The 20,359-nt window shown below is 43.8% G+C and overlaps 1 long non-coding RNA gene across 1 annotated transcript; it reads right to left on the bottom strand.

The window, feature by feature from the left end:
• Positions 1-1,883: 1,883 nt before the first annotated feature.
• LOC136793706 (uncharacterized) lies at positions 1,884-19,760 on the bottom strand. Its single transcript, XR_010839322.1, has 3 exons — positions 19,693-19,760; positions 3,663-3,753; positions 1,884-1,942 (listed from the first exon to the last, which is right to left on the bottom strand). It is a non-coding gene; the product is annotated as an uncharacterized lncRNA (long non-coding RNA).
• Between the last annotated feature and the right edge of the window lie 599 nt (positions 19,761-20,359).

The following is a 20,359-nucleotide window of genomic DNA, read 5'->3' as shown; positions in this document are numbered from 1 at the left end:
TAGATGTCTCCACCTCTTTTGAAAACAAAAACTCCGTTTTAACTGAAAATTTCCTAGACCACCTACTTGATAGCACTTGCCTTTTAATACCTATTGATTAGGAAAATGTAGATGATGAAAAGCTTTTGAATTCAGTGACCCACTAAATAGATTTCTAGTATATTAATCATAGCAGTAGTCTATACACCCTTGAACTATCGCAAAGCATGTGTCCTAAGGATAAAACATAATTTTAAATTATTCTAGCTGCAATCTTTCCCCCTTCTGTCTTACATCCCAAACCATGCCCTCTAAAGAGTGGATCACTAGAGGGACTGGTGGAAGGAAAACTTCTTCGGGATGAGTGTCACAAAAAGTCTGTGGGAGTTTACAGAGAGCAAAGAACAAGATTTTCTGGACAATGTACAGCAACATGGATGGACCTAGAGATTATTATACTAAGCACAGCAAATCAGAAAGAGAAAGACAAATACCATATGTATATGTGGAATCTAAAATACGACACAAATGAACTTATCTACAAAACAGAAACACAGACATAGAGGACAGACTGATGGCTGCCAAGGGGGAGGGAGGGTGGGGGAGGAAGGGATGGGGAGTTTGGGGTTAGCAGATACAAACTAGTATATAGAGGATGGACAAACAACAAGGTCCTACTGTGTAGCACAAGGAACCATATTTAATATCCTGTGATGAACCATAATGGAAAAGAATATAAAAAAGAATGTATATATGTGTATAACTGAATCACTTTGCTGTACAGCAGAAATTAACATAACATTATAAATCAACTATATGGCAATAAAATTTTCAAAAATTTTAAAAATTTAAAAAGATTTTCTGGCCACATTTTATCCCCTCTCCACCCTTTGATATTTTCAAAAGAGAATGCAGAAGGCTCACATTCCTATTCCAATTATTCTGGATGCTGAGATTTTACATGACTTACATACGTATGTGTCAGACATGGCGTTGATTCAGTCAACAATGTTTTCTTACAGATCTACAGCTCGAGGCAGCCCTCTTTTCTTCCCCCACTGGGGTCCACATTCCAGCAACTGCCCTATATGGGTCTCTGGTACTTTGGTTCCAAACACTTCAACCGTAGGCTCTACTGCCATCACCATCCCACAATAATATTAACCGTACTCTCCATAAATCTAGAAGGCTTCTCACTGCACTGGCTTCTCTTGTGGAGCACGGGCTCTAGGCGTGTAGGCTTCAGTAGTTGTAGCATGCGGGCTTCAGTAGCTGTGGCTCACGGGTTCTAGAGCGCAGGCTCAGAAGCTGTGGCTCATGGGCTTAGTTGCTCCATGGCATGTGGGATCTTCCCAGACCAGCACTCGAACCCGTGTCCCCTGCATTGGCAAGTGGATTCTTAACCACTGAGCCACCAGGGAAGCCCTGATTCCAGCCTTGAGGAATGAATGCTGACAAGAGCCATGTAACATTTTCTTAGAGAACCACTGTGCCTTCCTCCTTGCCTCTTCCAAATGAAACTGGACAATAATAAAGTCAGGCTCAGCATTCATTAATTCATTCATTCACTAAACATTTAATGGACAACCCTGTGCTAGGTGGTACAGCGATGAACAGGACAGATTGCTGGTCCACGATTTCCTGATCTAACTAGAAATATCGAAAGCTATAACACTAACCTCAGAGCCTCACGGTAGAATGATGCTACAGGAGAAGTGAGTCTCTCATGCTATGGATGCAGCATTCTAACTGTTCAGTGGACAGTGAGGGAAAGCTATGCAGGGGCATGCCTTTGGAGTCTTGATTTTGCTCCTGATTTTTTGCAGCTACAAAAAATCAGGCCCTGGAATAAGAAGAGACTGGATTCTACTTACCCTGCAAGAAACTCCATGTCTCAGCTTTCTGGTTTTTCTGTAGTCAAAGCTCTCGCCCAAGAAGGGCAGTCACCTGAGGAGAATGATTCCTGTAGAAAGAAGAGAGCAACTTAACCGAAGCTAAGACCTCCTCCCCAGAAGGATTGTGGAGGAAGAAAGAAGAAAGGTGACTACTCTTAACAAAGATCTATTGCAGATGGGTGCGGGACAGCACAGATGAGATGAGAAAGCTGAAGTCCAGGCCCTATTTTATTAATTAAAATTTTTATTGCAGTACTTGTAGATTTACATGCATTGTAAGAAATACTACAGAGAAATCCTGTATGCTTTTCCCAGCTTCCCCCAAAGACAACATCTTGCAAAATCACACTCTACTATCACAACCAGGATATTGACAGTCGTATAATCCACCAGTCTTATTCCAATTTCCCAGTTCTACTTGCACTCTTTTTTTTTTTCTTTTTTTTTTGAGGTATGCGGGCCTCTCACTGTTGTGGCCTCTCCTGTTGCGGAGCACAGCCTCCGGACGCGCAGGCTCAGCGGCCATGGCTCACGGGCCCAGCCGCTCCGTGGCATGTGGGATCTTCCCGGACCGGGGCAGGAACCCGTGTCCCCTGCATCGGCAGGTGGACTCTCAACCACTGCGCCACCAGGGAAGCCCTACTTGTACTCATTTTTGTGTGTGTCTATAAAGTTCTATACAATTTCATCACCTGTGCAGATTCATGTATCCATCTCAAGAGTAAAGAAAATGCACAACTCCAACACCAAAGGATCCCTCATGCTGCCCTTTTATGACCACAATCATCTCCCCTAACGCGTAATGACCACTAAATCTGTTTTCCATTTCTAACTATTATCATGTTCGTATTGTTATATAAATGGAATCCACGATAGTGGCTTCTTGGGATTGGCTTTTTTTGCTCAACATAATGCCCTGGCTATTTGTCCAAGTTGTGTGTGTATCAATAGTTTATTCTTTTTATTTCTGAGTAGTATTCTATGGCATGGATGCACCATAGTTGAACCCTTTACCTGTTGAAGGGCATTTGGGCTGTTTCCCATCTGAGTCTATTATGAGTGAAGCTGCCATGAACATTCGTGTCCAGTTTCTCCAATGCTGAGGGACATAAAATTCATAGTCTACGTTCTGGGACAGACCCCATTGGTAAATGGCCACTGAGTGTTGGGCTCACTGTGCACGGACAGGCTGTGGAGGTAAAGCATTTCCACCCCTTAGATGCTGAGCTAGCTGCTGAGTCCTGGAGCTTCAAGGCCCATCACCATGTGGCCTCTGGTCAGCATGAGGACTGGATTAGAGGAGCCTCAGCAGCGCTGGCAGGAAAGAATGCCAGGTGTCCTCTGCTGCTCAGTGTAGCTTCTCCAACCAGGAAGTGCCTGGGCAGTGGCCGCAATGCAGATTCCTGAGCCCAACCCCAGAAATCCTGATTGGGTCACTTCAAGGTGAGCCCAGCAATCTGCATTTATATCAAGCAAACCAGGTGTGCCTCCCTTGGCTCCTCCCCCTTCCTGGTGTTCACACTTTTGTGTAATCTCCACTTCAGTGTGGGTGGGACCTGTGACTTGATTCTCAGCCAATAGAATATGACACAGGTGATTAGGTTATGTTATACATAACATCTGGCTAGGAGACTTGCTCTAGAGACACTCCATGCTGGCTCGATGAAGTAAGTGGCCACGTGGGCAAAGCCCACGTGCCAAAACCCTCCGGTGGTCTCTAGGAGCTGCGGCAGCCTCCAGCCTCCATCACCAAGAAGTCATGACCCTTAGCCTGACAACCCCACCTACCTGAGTGAGCTTGGAGGTGGATTCTCCCACAGCCCAGCAGTCAACATCTTGATTGCAGCCTCATGAGAAAACAAGCAGAGTGGTGCAGACACTGTGAAAAACAGTATGGAGGTTCCTCAAAAAACTAAAAATAGAGTTACCATATGATCCAGCAATCCCACTCCAGGGCATATGCCTGGACAAAATTACAATTCAAAAAGATACATGCACCCCAACGTTCATTGCAGCACTATTCACAATAGCCAAGACATGGAAACAACCTAAATGTCCATCAACAGATGAATGGATAAAGAAGATGTGGGGTGTGTGTATATATATACATATATATATATAATGGAGTACTACTCAGCCATAAAAAAGAATGAAATAATGCCATTTGCAGCAACATGGATGCAACTAGAGATTATTATACTAAGTGAAGTAAGTCAGAAACCAAGAAGAGGATACAGCTGAGCCCTGCCCGGGCTCCTGACCCATAGGAGATAACAAATACAGGTCATTTTAAGCTCCAAAATTAGTGGTGCTTTGTTACACAACAATAGAAAATGAATACATCATGTGTTAGGAACTGAATGTTTGGGGCCTCTCATTATTCATGTGTTGAGATAGAAACCCCAGTGTGACGGTATTTGGAAGTGGGTCTTTGGGAAGTGATTAGGTCCTGAGGGCAGAACCCTCATGAATGGGATTAGTGCTTTACAAAAAGAGGCCAGAAACATAACTGGCCTTTTCTCAGCCATGTGAGGATACAATGAGAAGTCATCAGTCTACAACCCAGAAGGATCTAAGAGAGAACCCTGCTGGCACCCTGATCTTATACTTCCAGCCTCCAGGACTGTGAGACATAAATGTTTATTGTTTAAGCCACCCAGTCTATGGTATTTTGCTATAGAAGCCGGAGCTGACTAAACACCAGGTGAATTCTGCTGGCTCTTGCCAAGGAGAAAGTATCAAAATCTCATTCTCACGTATAATGGAATAGAACAAGAAAATAACTTGATGTCAAAAGCACCCGACTCTGCTGCCATCTACTGGTATAAACTTGGGTAACTTCTTCAGATCTCAGTTGCTTCATCTATGAAATGGAAATAAAAACAACTGCCTCATGGGAAAAAATTTTTTTACCCAGCAATAGATAACCAGTATACCGAGTGATTCTGTTGCAGAGTAGTGGGCCCTACCCTGGACTGTACCTTGAGAGCCACAGACCAAACCAAGGTGAGGTTGAGCCTCAAGTAGCGGGCAGTACTAACCTGCCTCAAACCAAACGCTATGGTCTTCTTGACATGAAAGACCTGCTTGTCCCCTGGGGGACCCTTCAGTTCCTCCAAAGTACTTTGGAGTTTGAGTAACGACTGTCACCTGCTCCCAGGCTGCCATCTGACTCTCCCACCCAGAGGTGGCCCAAGACTCTACTTATGGAAGCAAACAGCAGACGCTTTGTAGTCTGTCTCCTTTCAGCACTCTTTGAGGTAGTGGGGAGCTTCTGGAAAAACCTTTGGGGTCTTAAATGCCTCTACTAAGTTTTCTAATATCTAACTGGTCACAGCATCAGCTTTTAAATGGCAAAAAGATGGACAGGTACAATTATGTGTATATAAACACATATATACATTTATTTGTCTTAGTATCTTCCTCTTCCTACACACAAACACACACAGAGGAATGCAAGCAGCATTAACATAAGGGCAGAGAATTTTCTGTAGTGTTTAAAGATGTATATCTCCTGCGCCTGACAGGTATTTGTAGGAAGGAAGGAGGGAAGGAAGGAAGAAGGGGGTGGGGTAGGGGGAGAGCTAGACTAATCAATGAAATCAATCCAATATTAACGGATGATTATAGTTTCCTCCTTTCATACCCCAAAGAAGTAGTTAGGAGGAATATTCCAGGGCTGAATATGGTATGGGGATTCATATTCCAAAGGCAGTTGTCCATTCCCTTTCAGGGACAGCAGGGACATCTTAACTGCATATTTATCTGTCATAAAATAGCCCTGGTGTCCTCAATCAGCCACAGTTTGCAGCCAATTGAAGACAGCACGCATATTTTTAGAAAGCCTAACAGTGACACACCACTGTTCACCCTGAGACTTCTACTCATGATAATCTACTTCCTGCCACACAGTGGATGGCCCACCGGGGAAGGGCCTGCTTGATGCACAATAGCTATAATGGGCCAATCTCTAAAGAGACCGCCCAGTATGAAAGCTGATTAATAGAGTCAAGCCTGAGGGGGAAGCTTCTCTTAACTTTCAATTTCCTTCTCTGGCTGAAGACAGACGTGTAATTTGATTTCAACATGGTTTTCTGCAGCTCTAGATCTCTCGAGCAGTAAAACCAGCTTTGTGGCAATCTCCTTCCTCCACCACTTCCTTAGCTCAGGGCGGGGCGGGGGGGGGGGGGCGGGGGGAAATCAGATTCTTTCAAATCTCTGTGGGCGAATCTGATGAGCTTCCTGCATTATTTATCCTCGAGTAAATGAGGAAAACCATTAACAGCTTGCCTCTGATCTCTTGGCAAATCTAACCATTGAGCACACTGATGTCCTGTTTAATCAAATAATTTGTCTACACAGAATTGACATTTCTATTCATACTTCACATTAAAAAGAAGGAAAGGGCTTCCCTGGTGGCGCAGTGGTTGAGAATCCGCCTGCCGATGCAGGGGTCACGGGTTCGTGCCCTGGTCTGGGAAGATCCCACATGCCGCAGAGCAACTAAGCCCGTGAGCCATGGCCGCTAGGCCTGCGCGTCCGGAGCCTGTGCTCCGCAACGGGAGAGGCCACAGCAGTGAGAGGCCCGCATACCGCAAAAAAAAAAAAAAAAAAAAAAGAAGGAAAGCGAGGCACTGTCACACATTTTCTCCTTTAATTCCCAAGAGATATAAATTTGTTCTCCTCCCTCTTAAGAAAAACTTCTTAAATTGCTAGTCTTTCATTTGGAACCATCACCTCTCTTCACTGGGAAGTGAGGGCAGAAGAAAGGGAAGGTACTGGAACATGCACTGACCAAGGTCTGCCTGGCATGTGCCGCCTGTGTGTGCATGTGCCTGTGAGAAAAGGAAGGATTCTGTCTTGCACTGGATACCTTCCCTGCACCTTCCCCAGGCTCCCCTATTTACCCGAGGTTCCAAATGAGAGATCAGAGAGCAGCATTGAGGCAGGCTGTCTGCCTCCTGGGTTTTGGACAATGCACTCTGACTCCCTGCCTCTGTACATTAACCAAAAAATATCAAGTGCTCATTATGTGTAAAGGCACTGAATGACAAATATGTGAAGACAGAAGATCACCCAGTGGGGAGAAGGGAGTGACCCTGTGCCACACTCAGCGCTGGGCACTGACACACCTTTTCCCCTTCAATTCTGACAAGATACAAATTTGTTCTCCCCTATTTTACCCATGCAGAAACTGATGCTCAGAGGAGTTAAGTAACTTGCCCAAGGTCACACAGCCAATAATGAACCCAAGCCCATCTTCTTCCTGATACATCACAAATTATCCCTGGTCTGCTAAGTATTAGCTACTGTTCTTCCCCATGCCTTTGTTCCCTCCATTCACAGTCAACACTTTATCTGGGTTTTTCTTCTTTCTACTACTACAGGATTAGGGTTACTCTCTCCCCAGATAACTTCCAAAAGGGTTATTTTATATTGCTGCTAAATTCATCCAACAAGTGCGGCCAGATTTTGGGAGAATAGGGTGATTCATCCTCAAAGTATGCAATGTAAACACCACCCGGTACAGCTGTACACAATGTAGGATATGAATCTTTACATCAAGAGCTGAAAAACAAGTGTGTGACCCCCCCTAAGAAGAACAAATTTGGGTGGCACAAACCCTTAAAAACAAAACTTTTATTTCTTCAATAGGGGTCTTTCCTTAAAACTGGAGAGATAAATAACCAAATAAGCAAACAAATAAATGAATAAATAAATAAGGCTTCAAAGGAAGTAAGGACCATAGAGAAAAGCTAACGTGTTCTTTCTTTGCTGTCACTGATCAAATCAACAACGCTCTCTAGCTGCTTGTGGCAGGGTGTCTCTTGCTCTCCTGTGCATTCACCCCTAAAAGCCATGACATTTGCTGATCACACCCATCTGGTTTTCAGAGGCCAAGGTGGATTGTATTTGTCTTTCCTATTAGCCTAGCAATACCTCCCTGTATTTTTTGCAGTTGATTTTCTGAACAGCAATAGGCCCTAATCAGTCTTCCTGGCTTCCTTTCTCAGAATCTCACAGTCTCCTCAAGGAACATTTCAAACCTGACTTATCATCATTACCAGACGCTAAATAGTCGCCAGATTCTATATTATTTATTACACCTAGTTAATTTCCCTGTTCTGGACTTATGGGTCGAATCACAGAGCATGTGAAAGACTATCCCCACAATACATCGCGGAGACTCTACTATAATGCAGAGTCACATTTTGAAGGAAGCGTTTCACCCCGCACGGAACAGCTCTGAACAGCAGCTGAGTCCTACATCTCTTCAAGACTCTGCCCCGTATCCAACACAGGCTCCCAGCGGTCCCTGAGCTGCACGCCTGTCAATGCAAACAGCAGCCACTTGCCCACCTCTCTCCAGCGGGGCCAAAGCACACCGCCATGTGCCCACCCAGCCCCGCTGTCTGCTGCTCTATCCCAGAGCCTGGCAAGCAGCTGTAGGAGAAAGTGATTCCAGGTCATCTCTGTGTGGGCAGAAAGCATCCAAAGGTTACAATGAGGTAAGAAGTGGTCACAGGGCTATCCTTCTGGGACGAAGTGACACTCCCACTTTGACCCATTCTACAGAACAAAGAGCCCCCAGTGGTGACCCTTTGAAGGACACAGGCTGCACCCTGCCTCCCTCAGGCCTCCCAATAGGCTAGCAGTGGCGCTCTATACCTCCCAGCCCCCTCCTCTCTCCCCCAAAGGGAAACTCACCTCAACCATGCACAAGTCATGGTGAAAGGGGTTCCAGCTGAATTCTCTTCCAGGGAAATGTCTCTAACTTATCCAGGGTTTTGTGCTCTAAGAAGACCTTACAAAGCCCTGACTGCCCAGGAAGCAGCTGTCTGATGTGGGTCAGGGGATAGAAGCAGTCTCAGCCAGGTCTAAAGCCCCAAGAGACCAAGGATGCGTTCTGTATCGCTCCAGGTGATAAAATTGAGACCAAGAAGTAGGTGAATGAAGGGTTTCTCCTCAATCCAAGAAAGAACTCCAAACAGAGTTTGTCCCTTTTGGGACAGTCAGGCTTGTGGAAGAGCTAAGCAAAGGTTAGGTAATAACTGCCAGGGATGGTGCACGAGAGGCAAACCAGGAACCTTCTAAGACTTTTCCACCTCGACATTGGTGTGACTCTGAGAGGCTACACACATGAAACTCACAGGGCCACAGCATTCCACACCGGCAACGGATTTCTGAGTTCATCATGTCTAAAGGCTGCAAATTAGCACCCCCAAGTTGAATTCAGTCCAGGGGAAAACTTCATTTTGTTCAGAGTGTGGTTGGTTCACACAGGTTTATTGTTACATGCAATATATTTGAAAAGTAAATGATTTTATATAAAGCTCTGGATTTTTCACCTTCTCTTTAAAAAGAAATTAGAAGATCTGGTCACATGAGGTCTGCATTCAGCTTGAAGCTGACTAGTGGGCCATCCCCTTTAGATTGGGCTGTGCTCTGCCTCAGTCCCCACCATCCCCGATTGCCCCCCAGCCTCACAATAAAGTTGGTGTTCTGTTGGCTTTCTGTTTCATTGTTTTGTTTTCTTCCCAGTCCTCTTTATCCAGATGTATTTTCTGTCTCACCCCTGTGGCCAGGAGTGTTTGCCACTGCTGGCCTAGTGAAACCTTGATAAGCTGAGGCTCGGAGAAGTTAAGTGACTTGTCCAAGGTCACACAGCCAGCTAGTACGAAGCAAGGAACAGAACACAGGTTTTCTCATGCTCTAGTGCTCCTTCAACCTGGCCACACTGCGAGCCTAGGGATGGCTCATTTCTCTGGATTGATTCGACTATTTACATTGAGGGTGGGCAAACTGCCCCTCTGCACTTCCATTTAACATTTTCTAGAGATCAAGTTTCTACATTTTCCCTTAAAAAAAACAATAATAATAGCAAAAAAAATTAAACCTTCTTTCCAGCTGACTTTGCAAATAACTAGCATCCAAAGACCAAACACCCTTTTGTGTGTCCAATAAAAAATCGACCTGATGAACATGTACGATTTCAATCTTCCTTGTAAAATCAGGAGTAGGCCAAAACCTTATTATTTCAGACTCTACCTTGACAGTCCAAATTAATAGTGCAAACAAGATTTCTGGGGGAAAATGTTAAAGTAATTGGCAGAACACACAGGTATTAAGCCACCAGAAGCACGTTCAAAGCAAGGAATTAAATACACATAATTGATAAGCTTGTTACAAGTCACCTTATCTATCTATCTAGATAGATAGATAGATAGATAGATAGATAGATAGACAGATAGATAGATAGATATTAGGGGCTTTAGAAGACATCTCTCTATAATCTAATTTGAGTTACTGCCCGCACTTGAAAGTGACATAACTGCACATCTCTTAAAATCTTCTGTAATCAGACCTATAAGCTGATTTAAGCTGTCTACGCTCCCAATTAGTCAGGATTTGTAAGGACTGAGTAAACTGAAGAAAAGGCTGGTTAAGGACTTTTAAGTTGTTTTTCCTTTTTTTCTTTTTTAAATTTTTTAGCCACGCTGTGCAGCATGTGGGATCTTAGTTCCCTGATCAGGGTTTGAACCCACACCCCCTGCCTTGGAAGCGCAGAGTCTTAACCACTGGGGTGGGGGGTTACCTTCACTGTCCCTTAAGCCTAACACTCGGGGAGACACATAACAGACCAAGCAGTCACCGTGGGCTGCCTACCCAGGATCCATTCTCCCTTCCTCTTTCTTAGGAAAACCCACATTGTGGTCAGGTATCTAGGATTGATAATCAGCTAGTCCAAAACAGATAGACTTACTGCTGTTTATAGAGAGCATCCACCCTGATTCGTTGTGTCCGAATTGTGCTGGATGTAACATATTAAGAATTTCAGTTCTCTCCCCAGATAGTCTAAGAACCAGTCATGACTATAGAAATGAGTCCTGATTAGTATCAGCCAATCACAGTCATCCTATCCTTCTTGCCAGTGACTGGTTCAGGTACCCTGACTTCAGGCGGTCAGTACAGAGTATTCCCACTGTTGACGGCTACTGGGCCAGGGTTGGGTCCACAATCTAAACCACCCAGTCAGACTGAAGAGAAGGAATACTTAGTCCATAATTGAGGGAATGAGTTTTCTCTCACTCACAAAGAAGTCACTTGTCTCAGCTGTCAATGGCAGCCCTCTTGAAACTCTGAGGACAGAGCCTATACATGGATAAGGGTAAGCAGGGGATAAAGCCACAGTCCCAAGGATTCAGGTACTGTGCCTGGAGCCTGCCCTACTTTCTGTCCTCCGTTACAAGAATAGTACATTTCCTCGTTGTTTAAAACACTTTAAGTGGGATTTCTATTCCTTACAGTCCAAGGTATACTGTATTTGCACAAGCCAATATATTCAAAGCAGGTTAGAGGGACTGTCCAGGTGAAGCCAGTGTCTTAACCCATCCTCACACATTTTTAATCAGAGTAGATAGAACAACTGTTGGCAGCTGCCAAGAAAGTCCAAAGTCTTTAATGAACCCATACAATGCATGCACACACGCTTGTAACTGGATAAGGCAGGGAGGTTGGTAATGTGGGGAAAACATGGATCTGGAGTGAGATAGTCTCAGGTCCATCTCAGCTTTGCCTCTTATAAACTCTGTGACCACAGCAAAGTGTCAATACCTGTAAATTATGGGATAAATATATGTCTTACAGCATTGTTCTGAGAAGTCAATGAAATGCAGCATACAAAATATCTAGTGCACAAGATAGAAGATCGATAAGTACAAGACATTTTTCCTTCTCCTTTTGCCACCCAAGAAGTCTTTCCAGACCCCTGACCCAAAGCTCCAGGCACCCCATTTTTCCCATTTTCTGTTTCATCCCTTTCCTTTCTTCCCCTCCAACCCTACACTTGTTTAACTCTCTCTATCCATGGTATGTTTTGTGTGGTTGGTGTATGTTTTTCACTGATTCCATTTACTGGTACTTACTCTGTGGCAGGGACTGTTATGACATATAATGCTCACCACCACAATTACCCACTGAAGAACGTGATATGCTTGTTTTATAGTTGATGAAAGGAGGCCCAGAGAAGTGATATAAACCTGCCCATGATTTTTTTCAAAGTTGAATTAAGAGCAAGGAATTCTAGGACAATGGGACTCCAGAGGCTGTGCTCTTTAGCTACTTCATTATCCTGTCCATCCAAGGAGTAATTTATATTACTATATATAGAGTAATTTATATTATATATAGTAATTTATATTATATATTATATTCCAGTGGACTGAGAGTTATTCAAAAGTATAGCCATTGTTTTCTAAGGGAGGGTAGGTAATGCAAGGACTGGACAGTTGCCTATTCTAAGACGTCATTGATAACACCCACTTTGGGCTGCCCATTGTGCAAGCCTTCTTGAGGCCTGAGATACACGAAGAAGCAAGAGACATTGTTCTTGTCCTCAAGAGGCCCAAAACCAGAAGCAGAAATAAGATCTCTGCACAGAAAGCAATATGCTATAGCATATCTTATTTCCCCAGGGAGTAGCACCCCATCCAAGTGATATAGGCGGTCAAAAAAAGGAGACCCCGCAAGAGCTGGAAGGGGATGAGCGGAGGTGAGGCAGGCACTGCAGGCCCATGGGGATTAAGCAGGACCTTAGAGGGAAGATCCTGTGTGCACGTGGGTGGGGGGCAGGGGGGTGATGGGGTGGAGGTAGTGGAGACAAGCACTGGAGGCAACACAGACAGAATACAGAAGGTGTCAAAGATAAACAAAGCTTGACACTAGTTAGAGCAGTAAGGGCAGATTTTAATCAGCAACATACTACTACAGTAGGGAAAAGGGTCCAGCAGGGACTAAACTCAGCTTTGAGTTGTACAGAGGTGACAGGGCATTTTAAAGGGAGGATGAGAGAATAGGGAGGAGATGGGGGGCAGAGGCTCAATCAGGAAGTGGAAAATGACAACAGGCTACAAGGGGTTGGTCCACGTGAAACCCATCTGAGTTTGCTAACTGGAGCTTATTAAAGGCGGGCTCCCACAGTGGCTGGAACAAACAGTAAATTCCTTTAGCAGCCTTGAGTTTTCTCAGGCAGGTACTTTAAGGGGGGCTAGGGTCATCCTAGGGTTGCAGCCTTGAGCTATTAGGAACTATGGTAGTGTTTGTTCAAGTCTTTATAGGCCAAGGTTGAGGCCTCATGAAGAGGACTCAGGGAAACCTGGCTGGAGTTTAGTCCAAGGAGAGAGTCTGTTGGAGGGCAGCTTCTAGCCAGCGGGCTGGGCATTGACAGAGCCCCCTACATAGAAAAGCAGTAGATGGATGGGATTGACAGCGAGAGGTCAAAAGCCAGGCTGATGATTTTGAACTCTCCCTTAGAGGGGGGATAAGCACCAGTCCCATTTTGCCCAAGACTGAGGGGTTTCCCAGGATGATAGACATTTGGTGCTAAAATGGGGAAAGTCAGGCAAACAAGGACCTGTTGACCAATCACCCCGTTTGGAGGCACCAGGCACCTGGGAAAGGTGACTGAGAAGGAAGGCACTGTGTGTGTGTGTGTCACAATTCGTAGTTTCAGGAGATTCCTCCAGCTGTAAAACTTAAGGCCTCAAGGCTCACTGGCCCTTTAGCGGGTCAGGTTGTGTGGTGTATCATTGCACCCTGGTTTTCTTGTTCTGGGAATCAATGTTCCAAAGTTTCTGAGCTGAGATGGGTCTGCCTACTTTGCTTTGTGAACCTCAAACTTCACACAATAGTGTGTTCCAAGAATTGTTGGAGAAGGTAAGACCATTCATTGCTAGAAGTGCATTTAACTGCATTAAAGAACACTGAGGAATTTGACTCAGTGCAGGAGTTGGAATTCACTCTCCACTGATATCTAGCTAGGCAAGTGACCCTAAGCTCACTCTTTACCTTCCCTAAGCCTCCATCTCCTTATCTGTAAAATAGGATAAAAACACCACAGAGCTCACAGGGTTACTGAGAGAAGTAAATGAGATTATGCATGAAAGGCCCTTAACAGGGTGCCTTGGAATGTATTAAACACTCAGTGAATAGAAGCTATTGTTATAATCTATCACAGTGGTTGTTTTTGTTGTTAAGCATGGGAAAGAAGCAGAATTTTATCCATAGTGTTTATAGGTCAACATCTTGAAACATTTCCATGGGGTTAGATTTTGAGGTAAAATAAACCAACATGAGGAATCTGTCACATAAATAGAAGTTGACCCTGGGTCCCTCAGACTTGTGTTAACGGTCACTCAGAGAATTCCAGAAAAACAAAGTAGACTAGTGAAAAATGCTTTTATTGCCCTTGGGTGCCATCCATCAGAAGGAGAGGACTAACCCCCAGATTTTATTTTCTGTGTTAGGGGAAAGCCAAAAGAACGGGAACAAAATCCAATTAACAAAAACATAACTGATTTCAGAAATCCATGAACATAGAGCATCATTCTTGCTCTTCAAGGAAAACTCTAACAGCATCAAGTGTGGTTAACAACACAGAGAGCTAAACCATTTATTTATTCATCTTTTAAAAATATGCTCTTCTTGTAAAGCCTTGGGAACAAAGTATAATCCAAGCACACTGTAAAATATTGACACTGGAGTATTGCTGGAGTAATGAGCAAAATCCAAAGGAGCACCACAGCAAGACACCTGTGTCAAGGGCCCCCTGAGTCCAAGGAGGCCTCTGAAAGGGGCGGCGTGAAAAGCCAGCTCAGGATCCTTTCAAATGCCAGAACATGTCCAGGCCACTGCAGTCTTGTCACTATTCTGACCACACGGGCACCTCCATCTGGCCCACCTGGCCTCCTCCTGGACTCCCAGCCCCCAAAGAATCCTGGCTTTGTCACTTACAAATTTTAGTAAAAGACTTGACCTGTCCAAAGCCACAGTTTTCTCAGCTATATAATGGAGAAGACAATATTTACTGCCCAGTATTATTTTGAAGATTAAGAGGAAATGCATGTGAAGTCCTTAGTACAGTGCCTGGCATACAGTGAGCCCCAGTGCCTCTTTCCCTCTTTCCCCTCTTAGTCCCCCTGACTCTTCCAGACTCCCAACCCATACCCTCTCCTAGAGCATGATAGTGTTGATTTAGCAATTATGTCTCATTTTATCGGTACACATTTATCCAACCACACAGCAGCAGGGTAAATTCTTGAAAGCCAGAAATGGCTTTAAAAAAAAAAAAAGATAAACATATAAAATAGGGGGAAAAAAAGCCAGAGAGGGCTTATTATTTAATAAACACATAGCATGTATGTGCCAATCTTAGCTCTAAATCTTTACACACATTGACTTGGTAAATGGTCATTCCTTTTATGATTCCTATTTTACAGATGAGGAAACTGAGGCACAGAGAGAGAGAGATAGAGTAACTTGCCAAGGTAGCAGCTCATCAGCTGCTGTACTGAGATTTGAATTCATGAGGGCTGTCAGAGACCAAGCTCGTAACCACCAGACCCCTTGTGTTTCAGACTTCTGTGCCCCATGGTGTCTACCACGTGGAAGGCCCCCCACAAAGACCCATCAACAGAAAGATGATTTAGTCAACAAGGATCACTTTGCACATGAGGAAACCAAAGAAAAGAGAGGTTACATAGTTTGTCCTAGGTCAGAGAGACAACGGGGAAGCAGATGATGGCTCAAAGTGTCAGATCCCTTAGTGGTTTGTTCTTTCTACCATGCCACCCTGATGGCCTTTTGAGGGACAAGCCACCCATTGATGGAAGAGGTGGAGAGGAAGGCCCATGAGCGAGCCTCTGTTCATGATCCCATACCTGGGGCTGGTGATCTCACCCCATGACCCCACCCACCACGTCCCTCCACGTGGGGTCTTCATACTTTGGGTCAGCCATAACTCCATACTGGCTCTGATTGTCAGGAATACTTAGGATTGTGCGCGTACAAGAGAGCCAGCTGAACCTGAGCACACAGACCGCTGGCAGGCCAGGGGAGGGAAGCAGAGGCCCAGCCCAGATGCCTCAGGACGCTTACTTACTGGTTGGGATAAATCTTCACCGACTTCAAATAAGTATCTCAAGCACACGAGGCTTTCCAAACAAAATGCCGCTTCAGGAGGGCTGCAGAATTGCCTTTCAGGTATCATTTCTACATCTTTTCACAATTCAGTAAACTAGTTTTTAAAAACTTAAGAGCCTAAATCCCTAATGTTAACCCTTTGCAGTCCATCAGCGTGTTACCTTGTACTGTCAGGAAAACTCACTGTTGTGTGAGCTGCACACAGTCTCAGGGTCCAGGGGCTGAGTTGAAATCTCAGCTCCTGAACTTGGTAGTTGTGGGGCACTGAGCTTTGTGCCTTAGTTTCCTCATATTTAAAAGGGTAATAATCACAGTACCCACCTGTAAGGTTTAAATGAGTATGTGTGTATGTGTATGTATTACACATATATATGTATATACAGGCATACCTCAATTTATTGGACTTCACAGGTACTGAATTTTTTACAGATTGAAGACTTATGGCAACCCTGCCTCAAGGAAGTCTATCGGCACCATTTTTCTAACAGCATTTCCTCACTTTGCGTCTCTGTGTCACATTTCGGTAATTCTTGCAATATTTCAAACTTTTTCATTATTATTATTTCTGTTATGATCTGTGATAAGTGATCTTTGATGTTATTATTGCAAAAAGATTATGACTTACTGAAGGATCAGATGATGGTTAGCATTTTTTAGCAATAACGTGTTTTTTAATTATGGTGTGTACCTAGTTTTTTTAGATATAATGCTATTGTACACTTAGACTACAGTATAGTGTTGAACTCTGCAGTACTGAAAATATACAAACTTCAAACAGCTGCAAAAATAGTATACATATACACACGTATATAACTATACCTGTACATACAGGTATATACAGGTATACACAGGTATAGTTATATCTATTTGGTATATAGTTATATACAGGTATAGTGTGGGTTGAATTGTTCCCCCCAAAATTCATATGTTGAGTCCTAACCCCCAGGACCTCAGAATGTGACCTTGTTTAGAGATAGGGTCTTTACAGAGGTAATCAGTTAAAATGGAATTATTGGGGTGGGACCCTAATCCAGTATGACTGGTGTCCTTATAAGAAGAGGAAATTTGAATACAGGCGTGTACAGAAGGAAGACAACATGTAGACACAGGGAGAAAATGGCCATCTGCAAGCCACAGAGGGAGGCCTGGAACATGTTCCCTCACACAGCCCTCAGAAGGAACACCGTGGTCTCAGACTTCTAGCCTCCAAAACTGTGAGAAGACAAATTTTTGTTGTTTAAACCACCCAATGTGTGTTGGGGGGGTGGAGGGGGAGGCACCACCACTCAAAAATGTACTCAGCACACGGAAGTGGTAGTAATTAACTATTAGCTACTAATAGCGGTAAATAGGTTATACAGCAGAAAGTGTGTAGTTTTACACTGCACCCTAAAAAAACCCAGACCTGTGGATATAAAATCACAAAAGAAGAACTACAGGATGACAGCCGTCCACACGTAAGCCACTGCAATGCCAGGCCGGCCAGGCTCAGCTCTTCAGATTCAGACCCAACCATAAGAGCTGCATCATAACCAGTAATAATGTAGAGTCTCTACAGCTTGTTCTCAGTCCTTAGTGCTCTTCTCTGACTCTTCTAAGTCAAACATGAGCCAATGTCATCACCGCTTTAACATTAAAACAAATATTTCCTACTGTTCCTCTTTCCAGCTTCCAAATGAGTTTAATGGAAATGTATTCTATTATATCAAGGCAAGCTACAAAAAAAAAGAATGTCATATAGTATAGCTAATTATCTGTGAATCTGTCTCAATATTATGCAGTCAAATCGCAATGCAGACATTTGGAACTGAGGCCAATGTAAGGTTGCAACTGCCATCCATAACCCCTGATTGCCTATTTTCGTGTTCACCAAAACAGTCTCATTTTCCCTCACTGACTGTTTATTATAAGTCAATTGTAAACTTGAACTCTTGATGTAATATAGATTTATGCTAGTACAAAATCCTGATTCTCACCTGTGTCATGAATTAGAGAACTGCACAAGATTATGTGTGAAAGAGGGCAGGATTGTGATGGTTGATTTTATGGGTCAACTTGACTGGGCCACAAGGTGCCCAGATATTTGGTGAAAATATTCTTCTGGGTGTGTCTGTGAGGGTGTCCTCAGATGAGGCTGACATTTACATCAGGAAACTGAGTAAGGCAGACCACCCTCCCCAGTGTAGGAGAGCCTCACCCAATCGACTGGAGGCCTGAATAGAACAAAAAGACTGAGTAATGGAGAATTCCCTCTCTGCCTGACACTGAGCTGGGACGTAGGTCTTCTCCTGACTTTGGGCTTAGACTAGAACTTACCCCATCAGCTCTCCTGGTTGTCAGGCCTTCAGACTCAAACTGGAACTATATCGCCGGCTCACCTCGGCCTCCAGCTTGCTGACTGCAGGTCTTGGGATTTGTCAGCCTCCATAATTACATGAGCCAATCCCTTACAATAAATTTCTTGATAGAAACAGAGACAGAGACAGAGAGATCTCCTACTGGTTCTCTTTCTCTGGAGAGCCCTGACTACTAATACAGTGGCTGTTCTGTTACTGGTTAATATGTCCTATACCACACTCGTTAGGAGAAACTGCTCTTTGAATTTCATTAAAATAAACTTTGCTTGAGGGTGTGGAGAAAAGGGAACACTCCTACACTGTTGGTGGGAATGTAAATTGGTGCAGCCACTATGGAGAACAGCAAGGAAGTTCCTTAAAAAACTACAAATACAACTACCATACGACCCAGCAATCCCACTACTGGGCATATATCCTGAGAAAACCATAATTCAAAAAGACACATGCACCCCAGTGCTCATTGCAGCACTATTTACAATAGCCAGGACATGGAAGCAACCTAAGTGTCCATCACTAGATGAATGGATAAAGAAGAGGTGGTACATATATACAATGGCATATTTCTCAGCCATAAAAAGGAATGAAACTGTGCCATTTGCATAGACATGGATGGACTTAGAGACTGTCATACAGAGTGAAGTAAGTCAGAAAGAGAAAAACAAATATCGTATATTATCACATATATGTGGAATCTAGAAAAATGGTACAGATGAACTTATTTGCAAAACAGAAATAGAGACACAGATGTAGAGAACAAATGTATGGACACCAAGAGGAGAAGGTGGGGGATGAATTGGGAGATTGGGATTGACATATATACACTACTATGTGTAAAATAGATAACCAATGAGAACCTACTGTATAGCACAGGGAACTCTACTCAATGCTCTGTGGTGACCTCAATGGGAAGGAAATCCAAGGAAGAGGGGATATATGTATACGTGTGGCTGATTCACTTTGCTGCACAGCAGAAACTAACACAACAGTGTAAGGCAACTATACTCTGATAAACAAACAAACAAACTTTGCCTCCTGTAGACACCATTGCTATGTTCCTTCCTTTCTGGAGAACAAGAATGGCGGCCTTGATCCACCAAAACACAAGGTTTTGTTCAACCACAGGGACAGCACTGACCCTTACACCTGGCCTCTTTGTTTTCCCTTCATCTTACAGCTGCATCACAAAAACAGCTTACTAATCTTGTTGTACACACCAAATTCTTTTTGGAAAAGGGTACGTATATTCAGTAAGTAATTTTGACTTATTGTAATAAGTAACTTGTAAGTAATAAGTAACCTGTATATCCAAATTTTATCTGCATCTACCTTCTTATAATAATGGTCAGGCATTTTCCACAAAAGAAACAAGTGAATGTTTGACTTCTATTTTCCCACTCTTTTCTCCTTTCTACCCGAAGGTAATTCCTCCAGACTAGAACTGAATAATGTAAAAATGCATGATTTGAAAAATGTCACATCACCTGACAGTTTCTGAAGCATCACCATGTTCTCTATAATTATTTTTAACTGTAGGCTCAACAGGCAGATACATTGGCTTATCTCCTCCTGCCCAGGTTCCTGAAAGACAAAACAGAGCAATTACTGTTAAAGGAAAGAATTACAAAAATCATGCATCCTTAATGAAAGGCACAGGAATAGAAATATTATTATCTAGCTCTGCTGGTTCCCAGTTTGAGCCTCTTGTGAGCCTGTCCTGCCGGTAATTCTGGGGGGCGTGGAGAGAACCTTGCACTGGGTGGGGTGGGGAGGGGTGGGGGTGGGGGGTCAGTATCCCGGGGTGCCAGTCCTGCCCCTGCATTTGAGCAGCTAGATGACTTTGGGCAAGTCAGTTATTCTTTGCAGATCTCAATCACCTGTAAAATCAGGGGTCTGGAATGCCTCATAATTAAGGCAGTTTAGCATAATGGTTAGGGCACGGGTCCTGGGCCAGCCCAAGTGACCTTGGATGAGTTACTTAACTCGTTGCTTCTGTTTCCTTACCTGTGAGATGGAAACAAAAACACACTTCCTCAAAGACTCTCTGTGAGATTTAACCAAATTAATACCTGTAAAGTGCACAGAATACAACCTAGCCCAGAGGCCTTCTTAAATGACAGCTATATATTATGATTATCCCCAAAGTGCCTT

This window comes from Kogia breviceps, chromosome 2, assembly GCF_026419965.1.
Source record: "Kogia breviceps isolate mKogBre1 chromosome 2, mKogBre1 haplotype 1, whole genome shotgun sequence".
Lineage (NCBI taxonomy): Eukaryota > Metazoa > Chordata > Mammalia > Artiodactyla > Physeteridae > Kogia > Kogia breviceps.
Note: the sequence above shows the minus strand (reverse complement) of the source record. Positions and strands in the feature narration are given on the sequence as shown.